Source organism: Eleutherodactylus coqui, chromosome 7, assembly GCF_035609145.1.
Source record: "Eleutherodactylus coqui strain aEleCoq1 chromosome 7, aEleCoq1.hap1, whole genome shotgun sequence".
In the NCBI taxonomy this organism is placed as follows: Eukaryota; Metazoa; Chordata; class Amphibia; order Anura; family Eleutherodactylidae; genus Eleutherodactylus; species Eleutherodactylus coqui.
The window spans coordinates 127,349,971-127,362,127 of record NC_089843.1 but is presented as its reverse complement, the minus strand read 5'-3'; positions in this window follow the sequence as shown (position 1 = coordinate 127,362,127).

The following is a 12,157-nucleotide window of genomic DNA, read 5'->3' as shown; positions in this document are numbered from 1 at the left end:
AATGCAAGGTATGGAAAAGATTAGCAAAAGCAAGGATATAAGTATTGCAACAAAAACCAGACTGGTCAATGCAATCATCTTTTCCATAACGACATATGGTGGGGAAAGTTGGATGCTCAGAAAAACAGACAGAAGAAAAATTGACGCATTTGATCTATAGTGCTGGAGGAGAATGTTACAGATACCTTGAACGAACAAGGCAGTGTTAGATTGCTATGAGTAAAGGCTCACTTATACGCAAAGACAATCTTTCAAATGATTGAAAGATTGACAGTTCTAGCGATCATATTGCATAAAGTACTAATGGACACTAACACCCATTAGCACCCAGCATGTGGTTTGGACTTTGCACTCAGCTGCATTGTCTTCGCATGGGCTGCAGCAAGGCTGTCAGCTGAATACAATGTAATCAGCTGCTCCCAAGTAGAACACAGCATGCGGTCCCTGCTATCTCTCTCTGGCTAAAGGATGGATTTTATGCTTACCTAAAAATTGTTCAGCCGAAGAGTGAAAGGTAGAAGCGTTTACGTGCAACAATTATTGCTCAAAAGCTATCATTTGAACAAATTTTGAGCGATAATCATTGCATGTAAATGGGGCTTAAGGCTGCATGACAACTGGATTGCACTAGTTTTTTTTTTTTTAATTTTATTTTGTGCACGTGGGAATTTTTTATGTATTTTCAATAAAGGAGTGATTTGTTTAAGAATGCTGGTGCTGGATTCTTCCTGTTTTTCATCAGTGTTAGATTGCATAAAACCAAAAATATCACTAGAGGCCAAAATCATCAAATAACGGCTCTCTTTCTTTGGCAACGTAATGCCCGCTAACTCACTGGAAACAGTATTGATGCTTGGCAAAGTCATGGGAAAGAGAAGATCCAGACGACAAGGAATAAGATGGCTAGATACAATCAGGGCCACCACGAACTTGTCAATAGTGGAACTGAAAGAAGCCATGAAAGACAGAGATCTGTGGAGAACATTGATCTATAAAGTGACCAAAGGTACAGTGCAACTGAATGGATAATCCTCATCAACATGTAACGGATTAAACAAGCACAAGTTCCCCTTATACAGTGTGTCACACCATTTCACAGCTGTGCATAAGTTTGACCCAAATTCCTTTCTATCACTTCCATTGAGCAAATACCACCTGATTGTCATAATAGATTTGCACACCTAAGCCAATGCAAGGTGTATTGCACCTTTAGGCCTTAGTCAGACGGGCGTTTTTTCGCGCCATTTGCGCATGCGATTCGCGCATATATAGAACAAATGGTTCGCTATGGTATCGGTCACATGTCCGCTTTTTATGCGGATATGCGATAAATTATAGGGCACGACGATTCGCAGATCGCGCCTATCTGCGTTTGGCATTTTATGTGCGCACCAAAATCATTTACTGCAGCTAGCTGCATTTTTTCACTGGCGAGCACGCCGCACTGTACTACCGTCATCTGGCGAGTGCATAGTCTTGTAGAATGTGAGAACTTGAATGAAATGGCAAAGGCTGACAAGGTGCTCGTAATATGGAGGCTAAGTTTCATGCGCATTTTGATGTGCACGGCGAAAAATGTGCGAAAAAGTCCCGCAAAACAAAGTTCCGGCCAGTCTAAGTTTCATGCGCATTTTGACGCGCACGGCGATTTTTCTCCGGTCACACGGGCGTTTTGCTGCGACCATAAACGCGGCTCGGTGCTGATTTTTCCCGTGATTAACTCATGTTCATTGAATTTTCTTCTTAATCAGTTTATTTCTTTTGTGCGAGCTTATGCTTGATTTAATTTCTGCTGTAGACTTTTTGAAAAATTGACCAATTTGATTAGCATATTCAAATGGTGTTATAATGTTCAAACAAATTCTTTGTTTATTAGCTTGTTTGTTTTTACTTTCATGCACCTATTGATGTTTTTTTAATTGCATTAGATCAGTTTGTTTTTTTGTTTGAGTTTCATTTCTCGTTTACTGTCAGTGATCATGTGATCGGATAACACCTGTCACTGCATTTAGTGAAAATGTTTTATAACTGACCTGAGGAAGGTGCCATTCCATACCGAAGCGCTTTGCTAGAATAAATTTTGCCTACCATCCTGGGTCTCCTGTCATAGCGTATCTACACCCACTCGTGATCTCACGTGCTATATTGGCTAATGGAGGCTCCTTGATGGTTTGGTTTTGGGTTTAGGTGAAGCTGCTGCTTATTTCTGATGGGCCTACAAATTGATTGTGCCATTAGTAAAACTCCTCTGGGTAACCTTACTCCTACATTTCACTATCCCATATCCCACTGCCAATGCTTATTGCACTACAGAGCAGAAGTATTTTTTATTTGGAAAAAAATTGCAAATATAATGGTTTTATGTAGACAATTTTTTTTAAAGCAAATGATAGTGGTGACAAAACATTAAAAAATGTCTTTTTCGCCTTACCCGATACCGTACTGCACCATTACAATGGCGCTTGGTCCCTGTTGCTGTCTACTTCCTACTACAGTGACAACATCACCAACACAGAGACTTATGACTGCTACAGCCAATCACCATCTCCCTCCTACCAGTGATTAGCTGCAGCTGTTACTTGTCCTGCTGCCATGACATCATTGCTGCTGCAGATGGGAGCACAGGGCAACCGGGGGACTGGGTGACATCAGAATGGGGGGGGCAGGCAATTGAGTGAGGTAGAACTTTTTATGCTTTAAAACAATTTTGCCTGCTCAATCCCTTTAACTTCACAGATGGCACGCTTTATGTTGTCATCTAATACATCTGTATGTAAATTTAATCTCAGCGAAATTAAACCATATTATGTACGGTGCTAGAATTGTTCCTATAATTGCTATCACTTTTGCATTGGTTAATTTATTATTTGTGGCATCATAAATTCTGCAAATTACAGCAATGAACATTCTCGTTTAAAGCTGTAGCTTAAGTTACTTTCAAATAAGGGAAGCTTGGAAAATTGATATCCTGGATTTCTAGTGATAACTACATACAATAGCCTAAGAATTTACTTGAGGTGAAATTTCACTATTGTTACTTTTTACCATATAGAATAAACTTAGACATTAGCTTGACAGATATTATATAACAGTTTCTTAATCCTTTCCATCCAACTCACAAGTCCCATCGGCATTTTAAAAACTTTTCAAGAAGATATATGAAATCCAATTTTAGCCCAACCAAGTAAATATACTGTGAGTGACAGTAAAACCCAATTATAAGTAGAACAAACACACTGTTGTAGCCTGTTGGGGTTACCTGTGCCAGTAAACAAAGTACTGACACATATCAGTCTACCAAGCTGAATGCTTGTTACTGGGAAATCGAAAACTAGCCTGTGCTTGTATATTACCTGGCAACTTGAAGCTAAGTTTTCAGTTCAGAAAATTTGTCTCCTGCTACATATTGTGTATGTGAAATACATTATGGGAAAACAATGATTCTCAATTCATCGAAAATATGTTTCTTTTGAATTATGGAGCATATGTTTTTATTAAAGAGTAACTAAAAAAATTCAACATCATTCAAAATGGGTTATTTTGGAGGTTTTAAAGCATTAATGTCCAAGAAACTTGATTGGCTCTATCATACTGCAATATTTGTAAATTAATAAATATATTTAATTTCATAATAATCTGTACAATCTAGAAATGTGATAACAGAAATATGATGTTTCATTCCTGGAAAACTCTTTAATTTATTTCGATGGGCAAGTTTAGACTGTAGTACAAATTGCACGTTAAATTTATTTTACAGGGTTTTACAATTATGGAAGTTCCAAATATTCTTTTTTGTTATGTTTGCTTTTTTGTTTCAATAGAAAACCCATTTAATCTGAAGGAATGGGGTTATTCCTCTTTTACTTACAAAACTTTATATTAATAAAACTTTCTTAAAATGGGGGTCTTTTATCTTTTTATTTTACCTATGTATTACAATGTATCATGGCGGCCATAGGTCCTCTGATGGGTGACACTCTATTAGATACCTCCCTACTGATTGCAGCACCCATGGAATTAAGTAGCTGTGAGCTGAAGTATTTCCGAGGTTACTGTATGAAGTCATCTATTAGATAGCGCTAATGGCCCTTTTACATGTGAATTTGAATCGACCCCTGTAAATGCATGCAACAACTGAATGAGAATTGAGGCGGGGATCGGGAGAGAACGCTCTCCAGGCCACTCTTCCTCCATTCCAGCAACGCTGTGAGTGATGCCAGCGATACTCCTGCGCTGGTAGGGCTTATTCACAAGGGCATATTATGCACACAAAATTAGCATAATACGAAGTGAATAGAGCTAATTTAGTTCAATGGGTTTATTTCATATGAGTGTATTTTGCATGTGAATTTCCTTTACACAAACAAATACGCAGCATATTCTATTTTCGTGCATATTGCGCATGTAAATAGCACATATTAAACCTATAAAACTTAATTGCTCTTTGACATCAATGGGAGCATGCTTGAGTGTTCCTTTGCATGGGCAAATACTTAGGGAATGGGCATGCAAACAATACATTAAGATATGCACACGTGTGCAAAAATGTAATGCCCATCATACAAACACGCAGCAGAATGGCATGCGTTAATCCGCTTACGCCTGTGTGAAGTTGGATTTGGGGTGCTTTTAGATGGGGCCATTTATCGTTTGCACAAGCGAATGAGTAAACAATGTCAGAGTTCGCTCGTTCAGCCTGCTTATGCAGAACAGATACATTGCTGGCTCGCTCAATCGTTCAGTCATTCAGATTGACTGCACCAGTGAATGAGAATGAATGAATGATCTGTATTTAAGCTGAATGATTAGTGAAGGAGCCAGTGATGATTTTCATGCTTGCATGAAATTAACGAAAAGAGAGCAAATTATCATTTATGGTTTGAAGTTTGGATTCCACTGAACGATTATCATTCAAATTCTAACAATCCAGCATTTTTGGAATGATAAACGTTCTGTGTAAACGCATGTTTAGTTGCAGATATTCTAGTGTGAGGGAGGGAGATCATGCCTAATTCCAGCTTTTTGCATGAAGTTCCTCACTTACCGTTATGCACCTTTTTGTAGTGGCCCTGAAGGTCCTACAGGATGTCATACAGTGACTAATTTTAAAACTCTCATTTATGTACTGCTTTATGAGACATTTCTGGGGTCGTCTGTCAGAAATACCCTAATTTCCCCCCTTTTCTCAGACGATATCCTAATTTGCCCAGCAATGTCTGTCTCCTGATTGGTTACTGTCCCACTGATCGCTGATTAGTAGGGGGGATCCAAGCCCGGGAAAAGAGAGCAGTGCAAATCGGGATATGGGGAGGAGTTACACGTTTTTTTCAGTCAGAGCAGGAGAGTCTAAGTAAGAGTTCCAGTCAGGGAGTCAGTGAGAGAAGAAGTCTGTGAGTCGTTAAGCCAGACACAGTCAGTCAGAGCTCGAGCGTGAAGAAAGTCAGTCAGCGAGTCGTTCAGTCAGTAAAGAAGTCAGTCAGAGAGGAGTCTGGAATAGTGTGTGTGAAGAGCCCCTGTTATATACTAAATCCAGTCAAGGAAAAGTCCGGCCTTACCCAGTTCTCTATTGCCCACATAATCTGCCCCACTGTCTAGTTCAAACAAGCCCTCAGATAACTCAAACTGATGGACATCCCGTAAAGGAGAGCTAAAATAGAGAGAGAAATTGCGTTGAAGATAATTCTGTTAAAGGTTCTAGGAAATACTGATTTCAGCGTGTTATTCTGTATTCAACTGAAAGTTGCATTTTACTGTGAATTGTACAAATGTTCTGAGAGAAAAAGGAAATAAAGTCTGTTAGTAAAACTGCGTACCTTCGGTTTTGCAACAGAAAAACTGTGGACTCATCTCAGTTATTTTTCGTGTCCTCAACTGGGAGTTCACAACTTAAAGGTACTGGCGTCACCCGTGACAAAAAACACTCGACATTAGTTGCCTTAAGACTCAAATTTTGTCTAACCACTGCCGGTGAGGCCCCTGTAGTGGCAATTTTCTGCAGACTGAGAGACTGCAGAGCCACCCGTGACTGCCATCTTGTTTATGCCCATGGTCGCCCCCGCAGCTGGCTTGCCTCATGCCAGGTCGCCACATTTCAATAGTCTGGCATCAGTCGGGGCTGGCAGCACTTCAGACAAATTCAATGGCATACCACTCACTTATCTCACGTGTGATAAGCGGTGAACGGAGGCAATAAAAGTCAATGGACTTTCATTGTTCCATGCACACCAACATGTGGACACTGTGTATTCATACACAAGAGAAATTAAGCGCAGCATGCTCTTTTTCTCTGCGTATGACACGGAGCCCTTCTACGGGCTCCATATGAAATGCTGTCCCTATGCAGGGATTGTGAAGGGGCAGCGTCTCAATACTCATCCCTGTTCTGAACTGAGAGGGGAACTTGAAAAAAAAAAAACGAAAAAAAAAAAACCACACTGTGCATGCCCGTGACATCAGATTCCCGAACATGTGCAGTGCATACTCAGCCCACACGCGGTCCTCGATGGGTCTTTGCCGGCAGAGCTTATGAGCTGTGTATGTGTAAAATGCCGAGGGAGACCCGCAGAGTTTTACGCATACACCCGTGGACATTAACTCTTAGTAAGCCATTAAAACTTAGCAGATTATTTTGTTTCTCTTGAAAACCTAACTTGACTGTTATTAAAATTAGCAACTAAAAAGAGATACTATGACAAATATAACATGCTTTGAAGGAATACAAGGGAAAGGAAAACATGTATCGTGATCTCTAGCTTAATTGCATGTCTGATTTCTCTGAAATGTGTTGGCTAATCCTTTCTACGGTAAATGCCATGACTCAGTACTCACTAATTGATTATGACTCATTAACAGTACAGGGATGGTAGATGATTAAATTTGGTTAGTTTACTGTTTAGTAATATGAACTGCAGGCAATTTGCTACTTGAGATTGCCAGTCTGAAAAAAATTTGATTACAGCCTCAGTAGTATAAAATGGCGAGACTAAACTCAATTGGACAAGAGCTGCCTAAAACCCCACGCACACAGTAGAGTCTCATTCACAAAGTCTGTTTGGCAGCATATAGAGGTGCTGTATGTAAGGAGCTATGCTATTAAGTGTGAAGTGCCCCATACAGTCATTATCCAATAGTGCATGCTACAATTCCATACCAATCTAACTGAAAAAGACTTTGCATGTTTTTGAATGGATTTGGAGGGTTACTGAGGTAAAGTGAAGACCCCAAAAAACTAGAATGTGAACCGCTTTCCAGGTCTGTACAAAATGAAGTTAAAATATGATCATGAGGTTAGAGTATGAGGCTCTCAAAAATGAGAGATTATACTCTACTACGAGCAATCGATATGTACTTCTAAAAGATTTCGTTTTTTATAACTTTAAAGAAGGCAACCTTTCTGCTCCTCCTAATCATCATTACATTCTATTACAATTTTTCAAAAATTCTGATGAACTTGATTTTATTCAGGTCTGTAAACATGTGTTGTAGGGAGAAAAATATAACACCCTTTTCCAATAACATATTGTCACATTGTGCTCCTGGGACTTGTAGTTCTATGGGTTCCCAGGAGCGCACTGCTGCAGGTGCGGTTGATTTGGCTGCTGACCATGTGGAGTTCTCCAGCCAGCCAATCACCATCGGTCTTGTGCACATAAATACCAGACCCTCTTACTAGAGGTTGCTGGTCATTTATCCTTTATCCAATTCCTGCTTAGAACTTAGTGTTTTGCGCCATGCACAAAACCTTCCCTGAAGATGGTCTGGACACCTGATCTCCCTGTCTGCATGTTATGTGGGCCCCTGCTCCCTTCTCTTTTATCAGATACAGCCTCCAGACTTCTGATGTTCTGTTTGTTGTCAGGTGAGTGATATCTGACACTGTTCCTTTATGTTAGATTGGTGTCTGATGCTCTTGTTCCTTTCTGGGTGTGTGGACACTTGAACTAGCTACTGTTTATTTAGGCATGCATGAGGTTCTGAGTGGGGTTTCCCTCTGGCTATGAGGTGAGCAGACATCAGGTGTAAACAATGACTTGTTCAGTGTATGTGTAAATGTGTGGATCACCCTTCGTAGGAAGAATGCCCTGTTCTATGTGGTGTTCCCCTTTATGTTGCAGTCTCTTGGTGTGAACAGGGTCATATTCTGTGTATGTCTGTGGGTGTTGACTACACAAAGGTGTAAAGTGTTTTAGTGTCTATGCTGTATTTTCCTTGTTTTTTTACTATCTAGGGCAAGCTAGACCCCTAGGTTCCAGTGTGGGGCTGTCCCTATTGGGACAATCGCCCCGCCTGTAGGCAGGGTTCCCTTTTTGTTGTTTTTGTTGTCTTTTTAGAGCAGGGACTTACAATACAATGAGGACCCTTGATGTTGGCTTGTGAGATTACGTATCTGGCCAAAATACAAACCAATATCTCATACCTACTTATTCATATTTCCATCTGTTTGACTTGTAGTACATTTGGTAAGAATTTGACTAGAGAGGAGCAAGCACGTTCGGCTACAGCAGTTACTCGAGGGAGTATCGGGCAGCTGGGGGTAGCAGGGGGGAGAGTGAGAAATCTTTACTTATGACATGATATAACGATGTGCTGCGCTATCAAGGTGATTTATTTACACTTTGAATTACTTTACAATGGGTTTTGTTGTAAGATAAGAACAATAGTTTTTTAATGATTAAGATAAAGTAATTTTCTGTGCTATCAGAATCAAAGAAAAGTTTGTCACTAGAGTTTTACAGCATAGGAAAGGAAATATATTACAATACAATTAGTACTATATATACCACTAAATACCCTCTGAGCATTATGCAGGAAACAGCTGACATACTTGCTGTCAGGCTATTACCTTAGCAGCTTAGCTGAGTTCATATAACTCAGTGGAAGAGTTACAGTGCATCAGATTACAGCAGAATAACTGCTATACATTTGTAAAATGCTAATCACCAGAGTAAGCTCCGTGCATTAAGCCAGCAAGGAATGCTGGGACATTACAGGTCAGCTTTACCTGCAAAACAGTGAATACAACTTCTAGATCATAATGCATGTTGTAATTGAGAAGAGGTACTAAATAAATAATGCAGAATGACATTCAAGACATATAGTTAGAGCATACAATCCTAAATGTATAGACAGCTTTGCCCTCACCCACTCAATGTTGTAAAAAGAGTAAACCTATTTAAATTGCTGCTTTTGCTTGAAAATAAAATTATATGAGATTCTGATTTGTGAGTCACATAAATGAGGGAAAGATATTTATTTTGTTGCAATTTTACCAAAAAAAATAAATCTACAGGCACCTCTAAAAGCTCGAATTTCAGTCTTTGTGCACATAATTAGCTTTGTTGTTGTTGCTTCTAAAGCTTTTCACCTATCACATCTAAATTCTTGTAACGCAATGAAAAAAAATACTGTGATACAGAATTATTCCCTGCCACAAAGGTTGTGAATCACTGAACTGTACCTTATTTTAAATTGGTTGCTCAGAAAATACTGTAATCACATGACATGCCATACGTCTGTAATGACGCTTAGAATCACTGAATCAGTCTCTTGGTTGTGTCATCGTCTGATCATTGTAGGCGTAAAATAAAGTGTAAATAACATTTCCTTAGATCCCTTCTACATTCTTGCATTATTTTTATTATTAATAGATTTAAAGATATATTCTCATAGTATAGTTCTTAAATAGAGATGAGCGAGCACCAAAATGCTCGAGTGCTCGTTACTCGAGTCGAACTTTCAGTGATGCTCGAGAGTTCGTTTCGAGTAACGAACCCCATTGAAGTCAATGGGCGACTCGAGCATTTTTGTATATGACTGGTGCTCCGCTAAGGTTTTCATTTGTGAAAATCTTAGCAAATCACCAAAGTCGTGTAAAAAACACAGAAATGGATAGGGCAGGCGAGGAGCAACATGCAGGGCTGCATTTCGGGCTCCGAGGTCTCACTATTAAGCCACAATAGTGGCAAGAGTGGGCCCCCCCCGCACTGTCAGCATAAAGATCGTTCTCCTCTGCCACAGCTGTAACAGCTGTGGCAGAGAAGAACAATGTTAGCCCATTGAATTCAATGGAGCCGGCAATACAGCCGGCTCCATTGAAAGCAATGGGCTGCCGGCGAGCGCGGGATGAATTTTTGGGAAGGGCTTAAAAATATAAGCCCTTCCCTAAAAATCATCCAAAACTGTGTAAAAATTAAAAAAATATATATACTCACCTTGTCCCGGCAGACGGAGTTCAGCCGCGGCCGGGTGGCAATTCTCCTGAACTGCTCTGTGTAGTATTCAGAATGACAGCTGAGAGCTGCCCCTGATTGGTCCTTGCGCTGAGCCAATCAGAGGCAGTACTCACTCACCCATTCATGAATTCATGAATGGGTGAGTGAGAGCTGCCTCTGATTGGTGAGGCTGTGACCAATCAGAGGCAGCTCATTCAGCAGGCGAGGATTTTAAATCCCCGGCTGCTGAATACTACACAGAGCAGTTCAGGAGAACTGCCGGCTGGCCGCGGCTGAACTCCGTCTGCCGGGAAAAGGTGAGTATATATTTTTTTAAAATTTTTACAGTTTTGGATGATTTTCAGGGAAGGGCTTATATTTTTAAGCCCTTCCCGAAAATTCATCCTGAGATTGCCGGCAGCCCATTGCTTTCAATGGAGCCGGCTGTATTGCCGGCTCCATTGAATTCAATGGTCAGTGCTCGTTTAATCGAGACGAGTACCGCGTGGTGCTTGTCTCGAGTAACGAGCATCTCGAGCACCCTAATACTCGACGAGCATCAAGCTCGGACGAGTATGCTCGCTCATCTCTATTCTTAAACAATTGAAAGTATTTCTAAAACAGAACTCTTTAAATTAGAATTATAACATGATGCCCTATTAAAACTATGAGGCCTCATGTCCACGGGGAAAATCAGGCCCGCCGCGGATTCTCCATGCAGAATCCCGCAGCGGGTCCCTCCTTTCCCGCGGACATGAGGCCTAAAAAAAAGAATTACTTACCTGTCCGGACGCTGCAGATCTGCCCTCCGTCGCGGACAGATCTTCTGTCTTCGGCCCGGCAGATGTGCTTGGCACACCTGCAGCGTGCCGCGCGCATGCGATGTGTACTCTACTTTTTTTTGAACTCCTGCTCTCCCGCACCAGAGAGCAGAAGTTCAGCTGCAGGTGTGCCGCGGATCCGGGCGGCTTCCATAGAAGCCTGCGGGAGCGGTCCCCACGGGTGACCCGCACTAAAATGGAGCATGCTGCCGGTGTTTTCCTGCACACGCAATCCGCGCCTCAGGGGAAAATGACACCCACAGGTATTTAACTACCTGCGGGTGTCCAATGCATCCCTATGGGGCGGAGAGAAAGGCTGCAAATTTAAAATGTTATTTTGCCATGGACATGAGGCCTAAGAAGAGGAACAGTAGCCAGCCCTGGAAAAGTGCCAAACAGGTGGCCAAAAAGAAAGCATTTTGTGAAGCCCCATTGGTATGGTATGATGCCTCTGAGGAACCTTTCACACTGGATGGAATATTCTGCAACGTTGTTGCAGAATGTGCTGCTCCTGAATTCTGCACTAAAATCCACACTGCTAGCTGCAGACTTGGAAGATCCCTCAGCTATATAAGGCCAGGACATTTTTGCCATCATTCTATGTAGACGTATCTGTGCATATGCTGACATGTTATGTACTTGTCACCAATTGTCAGCAGTGAATTTACAGGGAAATGCTAGGGAATATGGTTTTACGGAACCTTATTCACACATTGTGAATATTTCCACAGCAGGTTTGAAGGTATGTTATACATTTTTAAATCTATAGAATACTAATTGTGCATTGGATTTACCGGGTTTGTAACAAATCCACAGTGGAAAACATGTTGCAAATATTTAAACACACCTTTTAGGTGTTTGCTTGCAAAAAACTGACATTAGACTAGAGCTATACAGCGATATTGGATGGCAATATCACACTGATTACATTGCAAATAATGAACACAAACGTGGTTGTGCAGAAATCCAGAAGGGTTGGATTTCTGCTGACTGCTGTGTTTTGGTAACCAGTGGGTCACAACAGAACCACATTCACTGTCATTACTTGCTTCATTCTGTCCTCTCCTCCACCTTTTGCTGTCACTTCTCTGGCTGCTACTCTTCTTCCCTCTTGTCACTTCTCTG